Source organism: Misgurnus anguillicaudatus, chromosome 1, assembly GCF_027580225.2.
Source record: "Misgurnus anguillicaudatus chromosome 1, ASM2758022v2, whole genome shotgun sequence".
In the NCBI taxonomy this organism is placed as follows: Eukaryota; Metazoa; Chordata; class Actinopteri; order Cypriniformes; family Cobitidae; genus Misgurnus; species Misgurnus anguillicaudatus.
In genome coordinates, this window is record NC_073337.2 from 28,823,488 (window position 1) to 28,847,500 (window position 24,013).

At 38.4% G+C, this 24,013-nt stretch overlaps 1 long non-coding RNA gene across 1 annotated transcript in view; it reads right to left on the minus strand.

Moving 5' to 3' along the window:
• The window catches only part of LOC129432359 (uncharacterized), a 34,604-nt gene that overhangs the window by 3,916 nt on the left and 6,675 nt on the right, over nucleotides 1–24,013 (minus strand). Inside the window, exon 2 of the long non-coding RNA XR_008640080.2 lies at nucleotides 12,475–12,536. This is a non-coding gene — a long non-coding RNA (uncharacterized lncRNA). The remainder of the gene's footprint in view (nucleotides 1–12,474; nucleotides 12,537–24,013) is intronic.

Below are 24,013 nucleotides of genomic sequence, written 5' to 3' on the forward strand. Positions count from 1 at the left end.
TGAAATTTGTTTCACTCGTGCGTGAAATTTGCTTCATTTGCGTGTGAAATTCGCATAATTTGTGAATACGCTCAATTTTTGGCTTTAGCTAGCTTGTATTATCAATACATGTGTATATACATAGCTCAAATTGAGTAAAGAGCGTTTATTTTTTTTCAATTTACCAGACTGCCCGACCACCCCACTCACTTTCTTCCAAGCAAGATCCTTTTTCTTACGATCCGTAATCAGGTCACTAGAGCAAGATTCTGATTGGTTAACACAGCACGTTCGGCAAAGTTCCGATTTTTTATCGCGTCAAATCCTAGAAACACACAGTCCACGATGCAGGATGTATATCTCCTCTTTGCATTGACTTTACATGTAAATCACTCGCGGATGCACGATAATACAAAACCATTTTATATCAGTGTATCTTTGACTATCCTGACCAGCCCAAAGCAACACTGGCTTTGACCAATGGTGTAAGTTTTGGATGGGACCATATGCTTTTCTGACCAATGGCAGACAGGGAGTGTCCATTACAATTCCATTTGGTGACAATAGGTGGTACCAAAATGAAACGCTTCCCCTTTAAGGTGACTAAACTGAAAAAGATTCATCTATATGAGCTTTAAAGCAGAAAGCAGAAAAATCTGCCCACCATTTTATTTATAAATGTATACAGCAAGCACACATCTCTCTATAAAATGTTTAAAACACAACCATGCATGCTTGCCTGTGAGATCGTGACTCACACATTTATAGCTTATAGGAACTCATTTATCATCTCCGAGCCCGCACCTCAATCACTCTTTCCTAATGTAAATAAGTGCTTCAAATGCTCCACTGCTCGATATCATGACGTTATATGATCCTATTGTCTCATGATGACTAAGTATAAGGAAGCTGAACCTGGTAAAATGTGTTAAATGGAGCTGAAATTACTATGCTAAAAACAATGTAGCCAAAAACTCCATCTCCGTCCACTTGTGATCCGATCAACCAAAACGCATCTTAATACGAGCTATAAACGGGGCCTAAGAGAAGGAGGGCTGTAGGGATCAAATATTTTACCTGATGAGTCAGATCTGAATCATTCGATGCAAGGTGTGTTTTATTTAAATCTTGTTAATCTGACCTGTCAAATGATGACACATTAACAAAAGCACAGCTATGACTCGCAATCACACAAGCGCACTTGACCCTCGACTGATCTCAGAGCAGTAACTCATTCCTGGAAATGGATCATCCGGATAATTTGAACAGCTTTGAAAACATTATTGCTGGTGAAAGCAAAAGCATTTAAAGGCGAGTTGCATGAAAAACACTTTGGAAAAGGGAGTCGTGCAGAGTACCAAACCACACTTGTAGCCAATCAGCAGTAAGGAGCGTGTTTAACCAACATCGTTGCCTGGGTTGCGTATGTGTGGGCCGGGTCTATCAAAAGAAGGTCCAGATTCTATTGGGGTAGGGGCGTGTTTGTAGGTGATTTCAAATATCAACATTGGCTTTCAGAGATAATGCACCCCGCATTTAGGGGCGATTCACATTTCGCGTCTTTTGCGCGCTTAAGTTTGTTATTTGAAATGTAGGCGCGCGGTATGCGCGCTAGGGCTGTAACGATAAATGGCGTGTCCCATTAAAAAGACCTGTCTAAAATCGGTTCTGAATCGCAACGCTGTGATTCTGTGTTTCATGCGCAACTTGTGCGTGTACTATGCCGTTTTGGTCAGTAAGAAGTCCTTATCAATCTAACATCATTATGAGTCGGAGTCGTTTATTACGTGCATTTAAAAAAGCAACACTCGTTAAACAAAATCATTCTAAATATTCTTTATTATCATGAAAATACCTGAAGAACGGCGATATAAATATTCCTATAGACATTTCCTGGAATACCGTTTGTAATGCAAATTCTTCTGTGCCACAATTGGAGTTTCTGCACGAGAGCGCCCTCTGGCTTTTGAATGTGGCGGCATTTCACCGTAATTCATTCAAATTCATTCATTGAGAAAATGCGCGTTTGCAAGATTAATTGTTACAGCCCTAATGCGCGCTCATATTGGAAGCGACACAGTTGCGACGCGCACACGGTGCGACGCGCTTGTATTTTCCCTGCGCGCATCGAGTTAAAAACATTTCAACTTTCTAGAATGCCGCAAGTGCACCACAGGTCATGTGACAAGAACCAATAGACGGTCGCGTTTTCGGCGCGGATTTAGACGCAAAATGTGAACCGCCCCTTAAGCAGGCGTTTTTGCATTTCTTATACGTGAATGCATTATTTTTATTAGGCAATAATTCATTAGGATATGTTGAAATTTGAAAAAGGTCTGCTAAACCCTTACCTACACTACCGTTTAGGGCTACATGGTACTGAAGAAAATGCGATAACTTGTTAAATAGTGCGATATGCGGTTTAAAAAGCTTCTGGCTTGTAAAATCCATTTACGTTAGGGATGCACCGAATGTTCGGCAAACGAAACCAAAAAAAACAAAACAAAAAAACGTACGAACGATGTACAGAAAAAAGTTTTACATTCTGCAGCACTTTCAAAGTCATTTGTTTATTGTATACCGTTGAGATATGCATATTGCAATACTTTCAATATGCACTACAGTTTACATTTGACACTTTTAACCAAATTGACTTATGCTGCGTCTACACCAGCCGCGGTATTGGCGTGAAGCGCAAGTGATTTCAATGTTAAGTCAATGTGAAGATGCGTTGACGCGCATCTGGAGGTCTCGCGGCGCGGATTAGGCGTTTGATGCAGCGCGGAAGACGCGATTCCGCCTCATTTGCGCGTCTAGTTTGCGCGAATGCCGCGAATTGAGCGCCTGGCGCGGTACGCGCGAAAGGTGCTTTGTGTGCATTTTGCGTTTTAATCGAATTGGCGGCTGACACCCGAGTTGAAAAATTTTAACTGGGTTAACCAACCAGGAGCCTGCTTGCTGCTGTGGAGGCAGCTCCGTCTGGAGTCACTCATTCAACCTGAAGGAACGCTTGATATTGTCCGAAGCAGTCACCCGGAGCTATACGACACAAGTTCTTATTTCTATTGAGACTGGAATAAAAGGACCGAGCTTGGAAGAGTGTCAGTGAGGACATTGGGCAACCTGGTAAGTTCACTTTTGAGTCACGTGATGTTTATCGACCCGCGCCGTTTATTTTCCCCCACTAGTAAGGTTACCAAATACAAACCGGTAACTCTCTCGATAAATGCAACATCAGTCATCTTGCAAACAGACAACCGCATAGCACTAGCCCCTCCCACAAAAAGCGGATTTTGCCAAGCATTGTCAAATGCTTCCTTTTTCCGCGCGTCTACTTCGCTCTACAATGCGCGAATGCATTCAAACTGTTCAAGCGGCAAACTAGGCGCGGTAGATGCAATTTTGACGCCTGAAACGCGGTTGGTGTAAACGCAGCATTACAGTGCATTTAAGGTACATGTATACATTTAATCAGTATGTTCCTGAAATCGAACCCATGACCTTTTGAGCTGCTAATGCACGGCTTGACCAATTGAGCCACATGTACATATTTTGAAATGAGGCCCAGCCTACTAAATTAAAACCCTTTGGAATGAAAACAGAGGCACGGGGCGCTACTGTGAGGATACAGATGGCTTTAACTTTGCACTTTGTGTGTAGTGAATACAGATCAGTCAGTAGAGTAGAGTTCAGCATAGTGTTAATGCGGTTTAACATGTGATCTTGAGTTCATGTGTAGTTCACAGAGAATAATGGCTGTAATGACAGCAGGTTTCTCTCCTTCCTCTTTTTCTCTCTTTAATGAGAAGATGTTCAAAAGGAAAGTGTCACATATTTATAATGTATGGCTTAGAAGTGTTGAATGTGAGAGTTCATCCACCGGATGTAACACAGTAGCATGCAAAATGACTTTCCTTTAAATAAAATCTATATTTTTACACCGCACCAATGCTGACCTATACATATAGCATTGCGGCATTTTTGTCACAATAAACTAAATACCAAGAGCTCGGATGCAAAACCCTTGAAATGTTTTCTTGTAAATGAGCATTTTTTGCCAACAAACTGGTATTTTTGGATTTTAAAGGGATACTTCACCGATTTAGCATTCAGCTTTGTATCTGTAGAAACCCGGCAGTATTACTGAATGACCGTGTTTCCCTCCATCGTTTCCCCCTGGGAGGAGAGATATCTGCGTTTTGGTTCTGCAGAAGAGTCCTCCGATGATGTAATATGACGATTTTTGCATCGTCGGAGGACTTTTTTGCGGAACCAGGGTGCGGATGTCTCTCCTCTCGGGGGGGGGTGGTGGAGGGAAACATGGTCATTCGGTGGTGCTGCCGGGTTTCTGCAGATGCAGGGCTGAGTGCTAAATCGGTGAAGTATCCCTTTAAGCGAAAGTATTTGACAAATGTATAATACATGCATTCGGTTAATATCATTCTCATTGGCATCGTCCGTAGACGTGTATCGATCCACAGCGTGCTCTTAAGAGTATTTTGGAGGAATTTCAAACATCTGGTTGTTTCTTTTGATCCATTTACAGGAAGAGGCTGAACTTTGGCCCACTTGTGAACACACAGTGTGACACAGCCAGGAGAATGTTCCCTTTCTGAGCAAAAACAGATAAACAATCTTAATAACCCCATCAGAACGCTTGCCTAAATTTAGCCCGGGTAAACATTGTATGAAAACAAGGTGAAAGAGAAGGAAATAAGGTAGAGGTAATATGAGATTTCCAGTCTCTGTTTTTGAAAGGATGATTAAGTCTACTCAGACGTATATATAGTCTTTAGTCATGTGCAGTATGACGTGAATGGATGATGCTAACCTGAGTCATACTAAATGCTCTTTTTAAAGGGATAGTTCACCAAAAAAACTAGAAGATATTTTGAAGACTGTTTGTAACCGAACAGATCTGGGGCACCATTCACTTCCATGGTATTACTTTTTTCTACTATGTAAGTCAACGGTGCCCCAGATCTGCTTGGTTACAAATTTTATTTTACCTTTGTGTTCAGCAGAATAAAGTTATTTATACATGTTTGTAACAACTTGACGATAAGTAAATGATGAGAGAATACATTTTTTTGGTGAAAATCCCTAAACAAACTTTAAAGGGGACATTTCACAAGACTTTTTTTAAGATGTCAAATAAAACTTTGGGGTCCCCGGAGTGTGCATGTGACGTTTTAGCACAAAATATCATATAGATAATTTATTATAGCATGTTAAAATTTTCACGTCGTAGGTGTGGGCAAAAATGTGCCGTTTTGGGTGTGTCCTTTAATATGCAAATGAGCCGATCTCTGCACTAAATGACAGTGTTGTGGTTGGATAGTGCAGATTAAGGGGCGGTATTATCCCCTTCTGACATCACAAGGAGCGCCAAATATCAATGAGCTATTTTTTCACATGCTTGTGGAGAATGGTTTACCAAAATTAAAGGTGCAGTGTGTACATTTTAGTGGCATCTAGTGGTGAGGTTGCTAATTGCAACCAACAAGTCAGTTTACAGCTCACCCTTCACTTTTGAAATGCATAGAGAAGCTACAGTAGCTGCCGTAGGACAAACATATCACCATTGAAGATAATTGAAGATGTGTATGTAGATAAAAACGTCTCATTCTAAGGTAATAAAAACATAACGGTTCATTATAAAAGGTCTTTATACACCCCTGATCATATAGTTTTGTATATTATTTTGCATTTCTGTCAAGAGATCCTTCTAAAAATTACACGCTGCACCTTTAAGTTACTGGGTTGATCCTATTCACATTTTCTAGATTTATAAAAGCACTGGAGACCCATTTATAGCACTTAAACATGAAAAAAGTCAAAAAAGTATGTCCCCTTTAAAGACTGTGGCATGATTGTCCTAGACAAGCAAGTACATCAGGAAGTAAATCGTGTATCAGTGGCGGGTGTAAACTTATTATCAGATTAAAATGTCTGTGATTTAAAATGTCAAATGTATGAATCTGTTAAAAGCGAATTTGTCTGGCACTGGCACTGTCCCGTGAGTGGGACACCTGAGTTTACTTTAATATTGTGCATGTAAATTTTTATTTATCACGAAAAACTAAATTTTGGAAAGGTCTAAGAACGTAGTTTTTATATTTAAAAACATTTAAGCAGTAATAATAATGCAGTGACAGTAATTTATCAATTTATGACGAGTATGCAGTAAACCATGACACCTAGTGGTCGTTGTTGGTAAAACCACTAGAAGTGTAACACAAACCGCATACAATTTTATATATAAAATATATACTTTATTGTATATTGTATATTTATTTTTATCAACTTTTCACCCCCCCCCCACTCCAAAAGAGCTGCGCCATTGTGTTGAGTGTCCTAAAGCCACAACGATATCATTTGAATTTTACTTTGTGCATCAACAGCGTAATAACAATACAAGTGGCTTGGCTTTCGACAAAGAACGCCAGGAAATTACAATGACCGGAAAATACAAACTTCCAAAGAAGTCAGAGGAAAATCCATCCTGAGCTCATCTGGAACAGAAAATCCACTGCGCAATTCAGTAATTTTACATTACATTCCCCACCGCAGCATGCATCTTATTATGCACGTAGAGAGCAACCTCCCTTCATAAGTAAACAAGGAAGCAATTGTGTAGCGGACGCTTTTATCCACAAAAACTTACGGTAAACTGCAAGGGCGAATTCCCTGAAGCAATATGAGGTTAAAGGGTTACATTCTGTTATCATTTACTCATCACCATTCGGTTTCATTTTTATCAGCATCTGTGTTTCCTGGGTTTGAACCCATGACCTTTTGTGCTTCTAATGCAATGCTCTACCACCGAGCTTTACAAGACAGTTTTACGATGATATGCATTTTAATACGTGTAATCACCACCATATTTCACTTTTCCCAGAAATGACACATCCCAGCTCTTCTTGGAAGTCTCACAGCTCCAAATATTACTTTACTGTATGCATAATTGAATAAGATCCACAGGCATGAGTCTTAACTGACTCACGTCTAGCCGCCGGCTAAGGATCGCGTAACTCTCGCCCCCCCACCCCTAAAATCCGTCGGGATGTCTGTGTGACCACAAGCCCCCCCTTCCCTGCAGGTTTACAGTGCACATTTGTTCCTCATTTCATTGCACTTGCATTGAAGTGCACTTCCTCTGAGTCACGCCGCAAACAGGCCTTAAATCAGATGGCTTGTCATTGAGTCTATCTCAGCGGCGATTAACGGTAAAGAAAATAAAACACAGTCGCAGCTGACTGCGTGTTGTTCACAGCCTGCTTTGATGGCCTGTCAGCGGCACGGGGTCGGGCTTCCAGCGAACCGCAGGAATGAGTCACAAAGCAGAGGTCCTTTAACATTTAACAGAGAGCCCGGAGCCAAGCCTGCTTCCCAAAACTGAAGTGCTTGAGAAAAGAAGTTTTACAGTAAACGTGCTTCCCAGAAATAGTGTTGTGGGGCTGGGTGACGTTACAGTTCAGCACGCACAACAGATAAAGTCTATTCGTGGACTGTGTGTGCGCATCTTTTTGGTTTATTTGCTCCGGTACCTGCGATCATCAAGTAAACGCAATTCATATTAAAGGGATAGTTCACCCAAAAATGAAAATTCTGTTAACATTTACTCACACATGAGTTGTTATGAATTTCTATGTTCTGCTGATCACACATTAAAGGGACACTTCACCCATTTGCATTAAGCTTTGTATAGTTAGAACCCCAGTCATGTTTTTGAATGGTCCTCAGTTCCCGCTGAGACAGGAGAAATACAGATTTCAGTGTTGCACCTCCTTCTTTCAATGATGTAAAAATCATTATTTTGCATCATTGAAAGAAGGAAGTCCAATATCTTTGTTGAGGGGGTGAGACTACAAACACCCATTTTCTCGGTCAAATAGGCAGCAAATTCTAAATGTATGTTATATTTCGACTACAAATATGACACACTTTCAATAAAGATGAATGTTTCTACGGGTGAAATGCTCCTTTAAGATACTTTACATTGAGATGGTGCCCCAGATCTGTTTAGTTTTTAACATTTTTCAAAATATCTTCTTTTTTAACAAAAATGTTTATGACTAAACAGATCTGGGGCACTGTTCACTTCCATAGTATATTTTCTTCTACTATGGAAGTGAATAGTGCCCCAGATCTGTTTAGTGAATTATTTCTTTCCTACTATGGTGCCCCAGATCTGATAGGTAATTAACATTTTGAAAACTTTCTTCATTATTAACAAATATGTTAATGACTAAACAGATCTGGTGCACCATTCACTTACATAGTATTATTTTAACCTACTATAGAAGTAAATGGTGCCCCAGAATTGTTTAGTTATTAACATTTTTCTAAATATCTTCATTATTAACAAAAATGTTAATGACTAAACAGATCTGGGGTAGTATTCACTTAGATAGTATTATTGTATCCTACTATTGAAGTCAATGGTGCCTCAGATGTGTTTAGTAAATAACATTTTTCAAAAAAACTTCATTATTTACAAAAATGTTAATGACTAAATAGATCTGGTGCACCATTCACTTCCATGGTATTATTTTATCCTACTATGGAAGTCAATGGTGCCCCAGAATTGTTTAGTTAACATTTTTCAAAATATCTTCATTATTAACAAAAATGTTAATGATTAAACAGATCTGGGGTAGCATTCACTTAGATAGTATTATTTTATCCTACTATTGAAGTCAATGGTGCCTCAGATTTGTTTAGTAAATAAAAATTTTCAAAAAAATCTTCATTATTTACAAAAATGTTAATGACTAAATAGATCTGGTGCACCATTCACTTCCATAGTATTATTTTATCCTACTGTGGAAGTCAGTGGTGCCCCAGAATTGTTTAGTTAACATTTTTCAAAATATCTTCATTATTAACAAATATTTTAATAGCTAAACAGATCTGGGTTACTATTCACTTAGATAGTATTATTTTTTCCTACTATGGAAGTCAGTGGTGCCCCAGATTTGTTTAGTTATTAACATTTTTCAAACTATCTTCATTATTAACAACAATGATAATAGCTAAACAGATCTGGGGTAGCATTCACTTAGTATTATTTTTTTCCTATTATGAAAGTGAATGGTGCCCCAGATCTGTTTAGTTAATTTTTTTTAAAATATCTTTATTATTAACAAAAAAGATAATAGCTAAACAGATCTGGGTTACTATTCACTTAGATAGTATTATTTTTTCCTACTATGGAAGTCAGTGGTGCCCCAGATTTGTTTAGTAAATAACATTTTTCAACAAATCTTCATTATTTACAAAATGTTAATGACTAAATAGATCTGGTGCACCATTCACTTCCATAGTATTATTTTATCCTACTGTGGAAGTCAGTGGTGCCCCAGAATTGTTTAGTTAACATTTTTCAAAATATCTTCATTATTAACAAATATTTTAATAGCTAAACAGATCTGGGTTACTATTCACTTAGATAGTATTATTTTTCCTACTATGGAAGTGAATGGTGCCCCAGATCTGTTTAGTTAATATTTTTCAAAATATCTTTATTATTAACAAAAAAGATAATAGCTAAACAGATCTGGGTTACTATTCACTTAGATAGTATTATTTTTTTCCTACTATGGAAGTCAGTGGCGCCCCAGATTTGTTTAGTAAATAACATTTTTCAACAAATCTTCATTATTTAAAAAAATGTTAATGACTAAATAGATCTGGTGCACCATTCACTTCCATAGTATTATTTTATCCTACTGTGGAAGTCAGTGGTGCCCCAGAATTGTTTAGTTAACATTTTTCAAAATATCTTCATTATTAACAAATATTTTAATAGCTAAACAGATCTGGGTTACTATTCACTTAGATAGTATTATTTTTCCTACTATGAAAGTCAGTGGTGCCCCAGATTTGTTTAGTTATTAACATTTTTCAAACTATCTTCATTATTAACAACAATGATAATAGCTAAACAGATCTGGGGTAGCATTTACTTAGTATTATTTTTTTCCTACTATGGAAGTGAATGGTGCCCCAGATCTGTTTAGTTATTAACATTTTTCAAACTATCTTCATTATTAACAAGAAAGATAATAGCTAAACAGATCTGGGTTACTATTCACTAAGATAGTATTATTTTTTTCCTACTATGGAAGTCAGTGGTGCCCCAGATTTGTTTAGTTATTAACATTTTTCAAACTTTCTTCATTATTAACAACAATGATAATAGCTAAACAGATCTGGGGTAGCATTCACTTAGATAGTATTATTTTATTCCTACTATGGAAGTCAATGGAGCCCCAGATCTGTTTAGTTATTAACATTTTTCAAAATATCTTCATTATTTACAAACTTGTTAATGACTAAACAGATCTAATGCACCATTCACTTCCATAGCATTATTTTCTTCCTACTATGAAAGTCAATAGTGCCCCAGAATTGTTTAGTTATTAACATTTTTCAAAATATCTTCATTATTTACAAAAATGTTAATAGCTTAACAGATCTAGGGCACCATTTACTTACATCATATTATTTCTTTCCTAATATGGTGCCCCAGATCTGTTAGGTTGTTAACATTTTTGAAAAAATTCTTCATTTGCGTTCAGCAGAACAGAACGATATTAAGCGGATTTGAAGCGTAAGCATTTGATGAACGTATAATACGTGCCGAGGGCATCCGGTTAATATCGTTATCTAATTTTTGACAGAAGTTTAGCGGCTTTGCATCTGAACTTCCTCAATTGTAGCCCGTCTTTTATTAATGCCAGTGATGACTACTATTTGCTTTCAAATAGACCTCTTTTCTAAGTGATTTCTTTCAGCTCCAGATCCCACAATGATGTCCCGCTTCAATGACTTTACAGCACTTGAATAAAAAAATAGGTCATATTTTTAATATCTCCTTGGCAGTAAATGAATAATGAGGTTGTTTAATGATTGCAAATGCTACGCCTCTACATGCAGAGCCGCCCTTTGGTGATAGGATGAAAAACATTCGATTTGTTCAACACAACCCGGAAAAATCCGAGCAGATTGAATCTGAATGTCAGGGTTGAGGAATTAATCTTGCTTTCATAAGAAAGCCCGGGCATCACGCCAGCCACGAACTGCAATCTACTTCATTGTCCATCGCATGTAAAATGTGCAACGTTTCCTCAATGTGTGGGCAAAGTCCTTCAGTGTGGATCTTATCTAATGTGAAATAACCACCCAAACATCTGCAATATTTGAGGTTATTTTCAGACCGAATGTTGCTATATATTAAAAGAAAACAAGGCTGTGGCTAACTTGTATTTCTAATTTTATCTTAATAAAAAAAAGCCGGAAGCCTGAGAACAATGTCATGGTTTAAAACCAAAACTAAACCATACACCAACTGACCTCTCCAGAAGTGCATACTACTCTTCCCTTTGCTATAATCCTTTACTTTTAAGGGGGATTACATGAGATACAATGAAGCCTACACCTGTGGCATACCATACCGACCAGAAACATGTTATAAAACCACCCACACGCTCGAATGTTGTGCTAAAGCGGTGATGTAATCTAGTCTTGTCACTTTCTCCCGGCTTAAACAGGACAGGCCAATTAAGTGCTTCCAGAGTTACTCAACAACAAAACATGCTTCCCATATCTTCCCGAGGGCATGATTTGTCTGCACAGCGGAGCGCACATACACTGCTATTTGCCCAGAAGCACATGGGAGAGGAGGAGTGGCACTTTGTTTAGTTCAAAGACCGTCATGATTTCATCTCTCATTCACATCAATGCCTTTTCACCCACTTTGCATCTATGATCATTTTTTATTCCCTTTCATGCAGGACTGGCATGCAGCTATAGCATTGTTTCTGTTGTAACACATAAATGCGCGCAGCTGAAGCAGGTATTCTCTTTGCGTCAATGCCCTGAGACGTGGCATTGCAGCGGTATGATTCACAGCTGCCCAGATTGAGTTACTTTCCTTTTGACGTACTTACAGCTCTCTCTCTCTCTTTGGCACACAATCTCTGCCTTTTCTCTACAACACCAAACCTAGTGTGCTTTTCTATCAAGATAGCATATCAAGCAATCATAAAACCAAAGGCTATACCAATAAGAATCGATAAAATACAAGATGGTATAAATATGGACAACATTCATACTAAACTATCATTCATCATTTACTCGCACTCAACCTGGATTTTTTGGAGAATGTTTGTAGCCAAGCAGATCTGGGCACCATTGACTTTTCATAGTAATATTAAAATAACACTATAGAAGTGAATGGTGCCCCAGATCGGTTTGTTTTTAACATATACTTCAAAATATCTTCCATAGTGTTCCACAGTACAAAGAATTTTCATTTTCATCTCACTGAACTGTTGCCTGTGTAGGGCGTTTCCACAAGACAAGTTTTGGAAGAGAGCAAATCTCTCACCTTTATTTCTCCCACGCACACAGAAGCGTACACATGCATCCACAGTAGCATAAACATGGTTCCTATCCTATTAGAAATATCTTGAGAGTGCAACATACCTTAAATTCAATCGTGCACCTTTCCCGCACTTAACTCCATCACGATCCAGAAAGCACCTGACCTGGAAAACAGGTAAAGAGAAAGCACATGAAGATATCCGTCTGTAACAGAGGGTGTGTTCGTGTAAGCTCGCCCAATCGTTCGGGCACACACGCACATGACAAAGTAAAAGGAAGCACACACCCCTGGGAAAGTAAATCAGAAACCTGGTGCTTCTAGTGAGAAAATGAAACTATATCTCTCATCTTTCTCTGGCACCGGTGCTCAGTTTTTTTTAACAAATACCACACATACACATCTATGCTTGTAAAATCGAAGAGTTCACCGTGTCGATGTTACCATGAGGTGTGTAGCCAAGGTTTAGGCGCCGGTTTGTGCATGTTGACGGAAAAATCTTGGCTCTACAAGTGGGCAGCTTATCCTTCTTACAACAGTCAGATAAGCTAAGACCAGACTCACATTTCAATTCCTACGCCTTCAGATCCCAACAGGAAAGAAGCATCACAAGAAAGAACTCGTAAATATCCTCAGTTTCTTTTGCAGACAGTCAAAAAATTATACAGAGATGAAATTTACTCTGCTAATTCTCAGATGCTTCTCCTAAAAGTATATATTTAGACATCAGGTATAGATCCACTATAGGTTCAGACATCATCATGTAAAGATCCACTATAAATTCAGACATCATGCATAGATCCTCTATAGATTCAGACATCATGCATAGATCCACTATAGATTCAGACATCCTGTATAGATCCACTATATATACAGACATCATGTATAGATCCACTATAGGTTCAGACATCACGTATAGATCCACTATAGATACAGACATCCTGTATAGATCCACTATATATACAGACATTATGTATAGATCCACTATAGGTTCAGACATCACGTATAGATCCACTATAGATACAGACATCCTGTATAGATCCACTATATATACAGACATTATGTATAGATCCACTATAGATTCAGACTTCAGGTATAGATCCTCTATAGATTCAGACATCATGTATATATACACTATAGATTCAGACTTCATGTATAGATCCACTATAGATTCAGACATCATGTATAGATCCACTATAGATTCAGACATCATGTATAGATCCACTATAGATTCAGACTTCATGTATAGATCCACTATAGATTCAGACATAATGTATAGATCCACTATAGATTCAGACATCATGTGTAGATCCACTATAGATACAAACATCATGTGTAGATCCACTATAGATTCAGACATCATGTATAGATCCACTATATATACAGACATCATGTATAGATCCACTATAGATTCAGACTTCATGTATAGATTCACTATAGATTCAGACATCATGTATAGATTCTGCATAGATTCAGACATAATGTATAGATCCACTATAGATTCAGACTTCAGGTATAGATCCTCTATAGATTCAGACATCATGTATAGATTCTGTATAGATTCAGACACCATGTGTAGATCCACTATAGATTCAGATTTAATGTATAGATCAACTATAGATTCAAACATCATGTATTGATCCACTATAGATTCAGACACCATATATAGATCCGCTATAGATTCAGACTTCATGTATAGATTCACTATAGATTCAGACATCATGTATAGATTTTGTATAGATTCATACTTCATGTATAGATCCACTATAGATTCAGACATCATGTAGAGATTTTGTATAGATTCAGACATCATGTATAGATCCACTATAGATTCAGACACCATGTATAGATCCACTATAGATTCAGACTTTGTGTATAGATCCACTATAGATTCAGACTTCATGTATAGATCCACTATAGATTCAGACTTCATGTATAGATCCACTATAGATTCAGATTTAATGTATAGATCAACTATAGATTCAAACAACATGTATAGATCCACTATAGATTCAGAAATCATGTATAGATTCTGTATAGATTCAGACACCATGTATAGATCCACTATAGAGTCAAACCTCATGTATAGATCCACTATAGATTCAGACTTTGTGTATAGATCCACTATAGATTCAGACTTCATGTATAGATCCACTATAGATTCAGACTTCATGTATAGATCCACTATAGATTCAGACATCATGTATAGATTTTGTATAGATTCAGAAACCATGTATAGATCCGCTATAAATTCAGACATCATGTATAGATTTGGTATGGATTCAGACTTCATGTATAGATTTTCTATAGATTCAGACATCATGTATAATTCCTCTATAGATTGGCATCACGTATAGATGCACTATAAATTCAGACATCATGTATAGATCCACTATATATACAGATTTCATGTACAGATGCACTATAGATTCGGTCTTAAAATATAGATCCACTTAAGATTGGCATCACGTATACATGCACTATAGATTCAGACATCATCTATAGATTCTGTAAAAATTCATTTCAGACTTCATGTATAGATCCACTATATTTACAGATTTCATGTACAGATGCACTATAGATTTGGTCTTAATAATGTATAGATCCACTATAGATTCAGACAAAGTTGACACTAATATATACAATAACACAAAACATCACTGAGTCTTTAATTCGAGATAGCTATTTTTATCTGAGTCACCTTAACACACAAACACATGCTGGTTTTCATGTTTTAAGTGGACTTTCCATAGATGTAATGACTAATGATATACTATACAAACTGTTTATTTTATCCCCTTCTCCTATCACAACTCCTAAGCCTAACCCTCACAGAAAACTTTCTGCATATTTTCTAATGTCCCCACAAGGTTAAAATGACTGGTCTTACTATCTGTGTGTGGACATTGTAGGGTTTAAACACTTTAGGGTTTACCGCGCACATACATTAGACACAAAACTATAGGCCTAGCAGTTGTCTTGCTGTTTCTCATCCTGAGCCTCATTCAGCTCTGAGCAATGAGAAACATACCAGTGTTTAAATGTCGACCCGGTCACAGACTCCACTGACACTGAAACACTGAGTAGCTGTAATAGTGGCGCCTGAGCCGGTTACCATGGAGACCGGGGAGGAGAGGAAGTCAGCATCAATCCTCAGTGTCCCTCCGCTGTCCAACTGTGAACACATTGTCGCCCCCATCTAACTCTTTTTAAACGCAGATGCGCATATCTTACGGTGGAAAATCACCGACCCGCATGCTTTTTCAACCCGATCTAGAATAACTTATTCAATAACGCAGGTTGTGACATCACCTGTTTACGTCAGCGAGACTCATTGAAGCCAGCGAAGATAAAGTCGCATTGTAGCACTGAAAGATGACTTAACACCGCAGTAATGAGTGTAAATGTCACCAGCGGACAGAACTGAGCCTTCAAGATGCAAACGCACACAAACCCATATGCAAATATGCAAAAATGCACAAGCGCTGTTTAAACAACGCAGTCACACTAGCATGTATGTACACTTGAGTTTGCAAATGAAATATGTTGCTTGGATGCGCTTGAAAAACGTTTTGATCTAAAATGAGATTTGTAGACAAGTACAAATGCAATCATTCGGTGCAACCGTAACCTTGATATCTATTGACTGAGTAAGCTCATGTCAAAGATTGACATCAAACGACTAAAACCAAACGTTCACGCTCCTAATCTGTACCATCTATCAATTACATAACAAAGACTTATGAGTATTGCATTTTTAAAGGATGAGTTGGACTTGTGACTCAAAGAGAAGCTAAACTTTAACAAGTCTTTCTGAGATGCGAGTTCAACGTACTAAAAACGTTGAAAGTCGTAATGAAAATACGACTGATTTGTAGTTTGTATGTGTGCGGTGATAAAGTCGGTAATAAAGGTGATAAAGATTAACAGATGGACAGGTGGATGTAATAGGTCAAGGTGCGTCCTGGCCACACCCACACCTACAGCTGCATTCAACAACAGACGAAAACAGAAGACGAGAAGTGGGCGGACACCGATGCAGAACAACAAGAATAAAATGTGATCATGCGAGAGGAACAAAATGTAATTGTGTGAAAGGGACAAAAAAGAGCGAGAGATAAAGGAAGTAAATAGAGCGAGACAGTGATAAACTGAACGTCAATCATCACCGAAGAAGGAAAAATAATATTGATAAGAATAATATTCATACTTCAAGACTTTAAAGAGAGACGTATTTCCTCTATTAAAATATTATCAGTGTTTGGTAAGTTTAGTTGTTTTGACTTTTTGCTTCCCATTATCCTCAAATAATCAAGTCCCGTCGAATCACATACTGATATATAAACTATTTGAAACTAGTAGTGGTAAACACCAGTTACTGACGCGGATGCCAGTACACCTGTATGCTGAAGCCTCTCTGTCCAAGAGTCTGTGCTGACCACCGACACACAAATCTCTCCTAAATCTTTGAAATGTTTACGCATTAATAAAATACAAATAAGTGTAACACTTACTGAATAAGCCTCCTGACATCACAGATCATCCATCAACAATTTCTAAGAGAGAATCCAAGCAGGAACCTCGCTGCTCCACTTTCCACATCGAAGTGATCGCTTGCAACCTCTCCTCTTACTTTCCACCGACTGTGTTTGTGTGTGTGTGTGCGTTTTGCACAGTCATACACGACACATCTAGTCGAGCGATTCCTGCCAAGTGAGTCCGCAGGCAAACCAATCTCACTTTCTCTCTTCCTCTCCCTCCCTCCTTCTCCCTTTCAGTAAAAGCTTCATGTGTCATCTATCACATACTCATTCATTTGTCACCGTGCCGCTAACACGTTACCGCTAGGCTGTGCTGTTTAACACGAATTGAGGGACTTGTTGCCACAGAAGCGGTGGTTACGCAGGAACGTCGATTTGAGGTTGACGACATGTTGCTTTGAGGTTGCGTCGAGAGGACGAGGGAGGGCCGATGGAAGTGATTCAGCTTAATGAAAACAACTCGTCACCGCAACAGATGTTTGAAAGAAAAATGGTTACCATCTGGAAAGCGAAAGGGACGTTTTTGCCCAAACTGGTAGTTGTAAACACCTCAGCTTCAGTAAAACCAAATGAGCTATGTAGTTATCATGCACTTGCTTACAAACCGATTCTGTAGTACTCAATACACACACAATACACTTACAAATTAAATAATAATTAGTTGACTTATATATGTATATATTTTGATATATACAAACACGTCTACAACACGGGTCATAGATAGATGCACGCAATGAGCAACGTGACGACTTATCCAAAGCAAGTCTGGCCAAAGCATAATATATTCACAGACAGTCAAAACAGGTGTTGTCTAATAAGGGTTGCCAGATTTTCACAGCAAAATCAGCCCAACTGACTAGCCGAATGACCTATCGAGGGGGGGTTCTCCGGTAAATAAAAACGCATTGTGGGGGTAAAATCTGCGATTTTGGCAGAGTTCAGCTTATAAAATTGGTGTTCCCACGGCGAAATTTCACATTATTAGTGTTGCTAAACCCGTGGACACAGAAACAGCCTGCGGCAACAGTATGACAGTAGCCCAAAAAGCATAATATATTCACAGACAGTCCAAACATAGCTGATGTCTAACTAGGGTTGCCAGGTTTTCACAGAAAAACCCTCCCAATTGCTACTCAAAACTAGCCCAATTGCAGTTTGGGTTGGGGGTTCTCCAGGAAAATTCTGCGTTCTGGGGGTAAAATCTGCAGTATTAAAGTAGCCCCCCCAAAAAAAAACATTATATGCAAAACATGGATGATGTCTAACCAGGGTTGCCAGGTTTTCACAGAAAAACCCTCCCAATTGCTACTCAAAACTAGCCCAATTTGCAGTTTGGGTTGGGGGTTCTCCAGGAAAAAAATCTGCATTCTGGGGGTAAAATCTGTAGTATTAAAGTAGCCTTCAAAAAAACGTAATATATGCAAAACATAGCTGATGTCAAGGTTGCCAGGTGTTCACAGGAAAACCAGCCCAATTCGCATTCCAACAGCTAAACATCACATTATTGGGGTCGCTTAACCCGTGGACACGAAAACAGTCTGTGGCAACAGTATTACAGTAGCCCAAAAAGCATAATATATTCACAAACAGTCAACTTAGCTGATGTCTAACCAGGGTTGCCAGGTTTTTACAGAAAACCCCTCCCAATTGCTACTCAAAACTAGCCCCATCACGTTTTGAGGTGGGGGTTCTCCAGGAAAAATCACATTCTGGGGGTAAAATCTGCAGTATTAAAGTAGCCCAAAATAGCGTAATATATTCACAGACCATCAAAACATAGCTGATGTCAAGGTTGCCAGGTTTTCACACCATAACCAGCCCAATCACCTTTTTGGGGGGTGTCTTGTAAAAATCACATTCTGGAGGTAAAATCTGTGTTTTTGGCCAGGCTCATCTGCTAAAATTCACATTCCCACATCTAAATATCACATTATTGGGGTCGCTTAATCCGTGGACACGAAAACAGCCGCCGCAACAGTATTACAGTAGCCCAAAAAGCATAATATATTCACAGACAGTCACAACATAGCTGATGTCTAACCAAGGTTGCCAGGTTTTCACAGCAAAACCCTCCCAACTGCTACTCCAAACTAGTCCAATCGCGTTTTGTGGTGGGGGTTCTCCAGGAAAAAATTGCGTTCTGGGGTAAAATCTGAAGTGTTAAAGTAGCCCCCCAAAAACGTAATATATGCAAAACATAGCTGATGTTAAGGTTGCCAGGTTTTCATGGCAAAACCAGCCCAATCACCTTTCGAGGGGGGGTCTTTGGTAAAAATCACGTTCTGGGGTAAAATCTGTGTTTTTGGCCACGAACATGAAAACAGCTTGTGGCAAGAGTATTAAACTAGAACAAAAAGCATAATATATTCACACACTGTCACAACATAGTTGATGTCTAACCAATGTTGCCAGGTTTTCACAGAAAAACCCTTCCAATTGCTACTCAAAAATAGCCCAATCGCATTTTGGCTTGGGGATTTTTCAGTAAAATGAGCATTTATTGGAGGGCTTATCTGTTAAAATTCCTATTTCCGGGGCTAAATATCACTTATTGGGGTCGCATCAACCCACGGACACGGAAAACAGCTTGTGGCAACAGTATTAAAGTAGCCCAATTCTGCAGGAAAACTGTGGACTTGGCAACCCTGAATATACAGCTACTTAGAGCACTATATTGTAAGAAATACAGTAAGATATAACCAGACTTCACTGTGGGCGGGGCTACCCAGCACATCTACCAATTGTCGTTGTTTCAGCCAATTAAGATGAACTTGAATGACAGTTTGCTTTTTTACCAAATACAGTAATATATTTACCTCTTGCTTATGTAAGGCATTAATGTGAGGTAAACATTTAAGAAAGACGACTCTTGTAGCTCTCATCACTTTTGTGTCACTAATATAAAGCAGTACTAGTTAAGCTTTAGAAACACTTACCGCAAAGTAACGCTTACACAAACCACACATATACACTGCGACCCTGTAAAAAATACCCCACTACGGGGACCACATCACCACTAATAATGAAAGCTAGATAAACCTACCCAAAGGTCCCATAAGACTCAGAGCTTATTTTGAGAATGAAAATGAAAGTAGTATATCTTTAAAGAAAGCACAGTCCATCTCTCTCACTTTCTCTCTGACTATTTTATTACTTAGGGGGAATTCCACATGTGCACATGCTCATCACCACCACGAAACTCATCCGGTAACAAGACACCGGCCGCTGCTACAGGTGCCGTTTCCACTCACTGCAATGGAATCCATTGGCGGACCTCACACCTCACACCCCCGGGGCAGACGGAGTCAATGCTGGCGCCGCACTGCGACGAGATCAGAGGCTTGGACGGTCGACTCATAATACGGTCACTTCCCCCCAGTTCACAGGAATGCGAGGGCGCGTAAACTAAAGTGTGATACACTCCCGTCGCTGACCCTTCACCCAGTTCAGCATCCCATCTATCCTTCACAAGTGAGTGAGTCACATGATCACTTTCACTCGTGTTTGTCAGTCACTACCCACAATCCACCAGCAGTAAGAATCTGCCAAAATTGGCCACTCTTTACTCTCTCACCCTTTGATAATTTTTTATCTCTCTCCATCATCACAACAGGACCTAAGGGAATACGCATAGCTGGTGATTTTCAATTTCACTTTAAGCATCTGCACATAAATGGACATTTTTTCCATTTGGCCAATTAACAATGACAGTGATGTCATCACTAGAGGTCACCAGTTTACTTTACTGCTGGTTGCGATTAAATGTGATTACAAATTAGATTTATGTTGACAGAAATATTAATTTTGACAAGGAACCAGAAAAAAAATACAGTTTTACAACGACATCATCAGTCCTTCCAGAGTTTTTTTGTGATTGTTGCAGTAAAAAATCCTTGATCTTGCGGCACGTTTTCTTAAAAAATGTGATGGAATATGTGGAATATTTATGCATTTTTATGCGATGAAATTGCGGGAACTTGCAAAAATTGTGGGAACTTGCAAAAACTGTTTGCAGCTTTTCAACGATGTTCACGTCACATAATCACGTCACTTCATAACGTTCCCATGGCAACAGGGGACATGGCTGCGTTCGTGTGAAGTAAATGCGAAATTTTTCAACTTTCTGCTAAGATATAATTGATTTTTGCTACAAAAATGCAGGGATTATAAAATCATGCAAGCCCCCATATTTTGCGCACAAAAATCTGCAATTTATGCTGTGATACTGCGGCGTATTTGAAAAAATGCGACCCCCGCATATATATACGGACTTTGGCTGATTATGCGTTGAATCATGCGATCGCATAATCGCGTTTTTATGGAGGGACTGGGATGAGAAAATTATGACAGAATTTTTATTTTTGGGTGAACTATCCCTTTAAATGTAGATCAGGGTTTTCCAAGCTGGGGGTTCGTGAACCCCTGGTGGTTCGTAGTGGAATTGCGCCGTGGTTCATGAGTTGAGGAAAAACATTTCAATAATTAAAATTAAATCATAAATTGTAAACAAATAATTTCAAAATTAAATAAAACACAAACAAAATATATATTTTACTTGCTTAATCTGAATGTCATGTGACATTACGCGCAAAATGGCCAGATACGATTTATGTAGAAGAAAATTCAATTAAAGTTATATTAAAGTGCTGGGCAAAGATTAATCGTGATTAATCGCATACAAAATAAAAGTTACTTTTGGCATAATATATGAGTGTGTGCTATGTGTAATTATTATGTATATATAAATACGCACACACATATTCATGTATGTATTTAAAAAAACATTTTCATGTGTTTATATATTTATTTATATTTGTTTATATTCTATATGATATATGAATAAAAAAAAAAGATATATAAAATTTAAAAAAATCTTAAATGAATATATGTATGTGTTTGTGGTTAATTATACATAATAATTACACACAGTACACACACATATATTATGCAAAAAATAACTTTTATTTTGTATGCAATTAAGTTAAACATACAAATGTGCTATGAAATTGAAATATTAACTTAAAATCTCAGGGGGTACTTCAAGTAAATAATTTAGGTCAAGAGGGTTCTGCTGACAGAACCTGATCCTGATGTAGATCCCTGTCAGCAGAGTTCTGGTTTCCCAAAATCGATTCTGATTGGTAGAGAGCGCTCGGTGTAACATTTTCATTGGCTCTCCCGAGGAAGGTGTGGTGCTGGCCAAAATCCACTTACTTCCGGGTTTCAAAACCTGTACTGTCATGCAAACATCATCCCACACATCAACAAACACACACATTCCTGACGTTCCCAGGTAAACACGTAAAGGTCAGCATTTATCACTGTTGACAAAAGTACTGTTTGGATTACATACAAAGACAAACTACATAGTAACCCCTGAACTATCCCTAACAAGTTGCACAATTTGCACATCTGCAGCATAAATGAACAACATTAACAGTGATGCTTGCCATAGCAAACATGTTTTAAGAACATACAACCACACAAATAAAAGCTGTGAGTCAACCAACGCGTAAAATAAACCAATCATACACATCTTGCAGCACCTTGCACTTGTTATAATATAACAAAATGCGACAAGCCTTCCTCTCATCACCAAGACAAGTTGTCATCATTAACTTAATGGACACCCGACATGGACCCACCCCAGTCTTTCAGTTTCACTTGCTCGGAAGTGAGCACAGGGACGATTAGCCACGACTTTATTTCTGACGCCACAGAATCGATACTAGACCAGAAGACATGACTATATATGGATTGAGCGAGGCGATCAGTATTCATCTGTGTGAACCAAAGAGTGCTAATGAGTAAAACGCATTAGGTGATATTTATTACATTTATTAAGGGGAATTCATCAATGTAGATTTATAGTAGCAGATACAGGGTTCCCACACCAGTAACTTCAAATTCAAGGACCTTTCAAGGACTTTTCAGGTCCAAACCCTCAAATTCCACTAAATGTGGGGACACATTTCAAGAGAACAAGGTTACATCGTGTTATCTTTAAAGATACATTGTTACAGTTTCCTTTTGAGGGAACTCGCGCTGCGTCACTGCGGTGACACTTTGGGGACGCCTCCAGGGGTAAGTGCGTCTGAATGTGTTTCAAATTTAATCAATGGTGAGGCTTAACGACAAAGACAGGGTGACGCGGGAGACAGGAAGTTTATCGCTATCTGAAATATTGCCAAAGACGGCGTTAAAGAGACGCAGGAAGTATGGCAAGAGAGACGCAGCGTCTCGTTCCCTTCTCAGGGAACAACAGTTACATACTTAACCAGAGATGTTTTTATGTGTCAAACACAACTATGCAAAAAAGCATTTTGGTATGAATCAATATTCGCATACAGAAGATATAAGCATTTAAAACGAAAAGTCTAAATATTATCCTACATCACACCGGGAATAATATGGATTTTTTCCAGAAAACTTTTTGCATAAAATAGATTCAAGCACTTTCAATGACCTGTATCTATGTATGTATATTTTCAAAAACTTCCCAGGGCCTTGAAATTTCCCCCCAGATTCACAAACCTTCAAGGATTTCAAGGACCCGTGGGAACCCTGCAGATAGAGAAAGCTTCTCGAGATGTAAAGAGTTTAACCAAACCGGATTTAAAATCCAACTCGACTACACATCACATCGAAGGCACTATCCACCAGCGTCACATCTGAGAAATTTTGGCTAAATTAACAACACTCATGTATTCATTCCCCACAATAAGTGTGTAAAAACCATATATGTTGGTCCATATGTGTATGCGACACTGGGCCGAGTTGCTTCATGTATGACGATGTCATAATCTCATGTCGCAATACATCCAAAACAAATAACAATCTGCTGTAGTGACTGTGCAATGTAAGGGTTGCACAATAATTGTGTATTTTAACATGACTGCACTGTATGTTGTGTATATATACCAGTACATTGACCAATCATGATTCAGGACTTGAACTATCTATTATATAATGCTATTATAGCTAAAAGCTATAATAATACAGTTCTGTCTGTGTTCCGACATGCCATTGTAGGCGGTAGATGGCTTTCACTGAATAATTGCTTTCTTCAAAGAAGAGGTGCCGTGCAAAACTCACAACCACC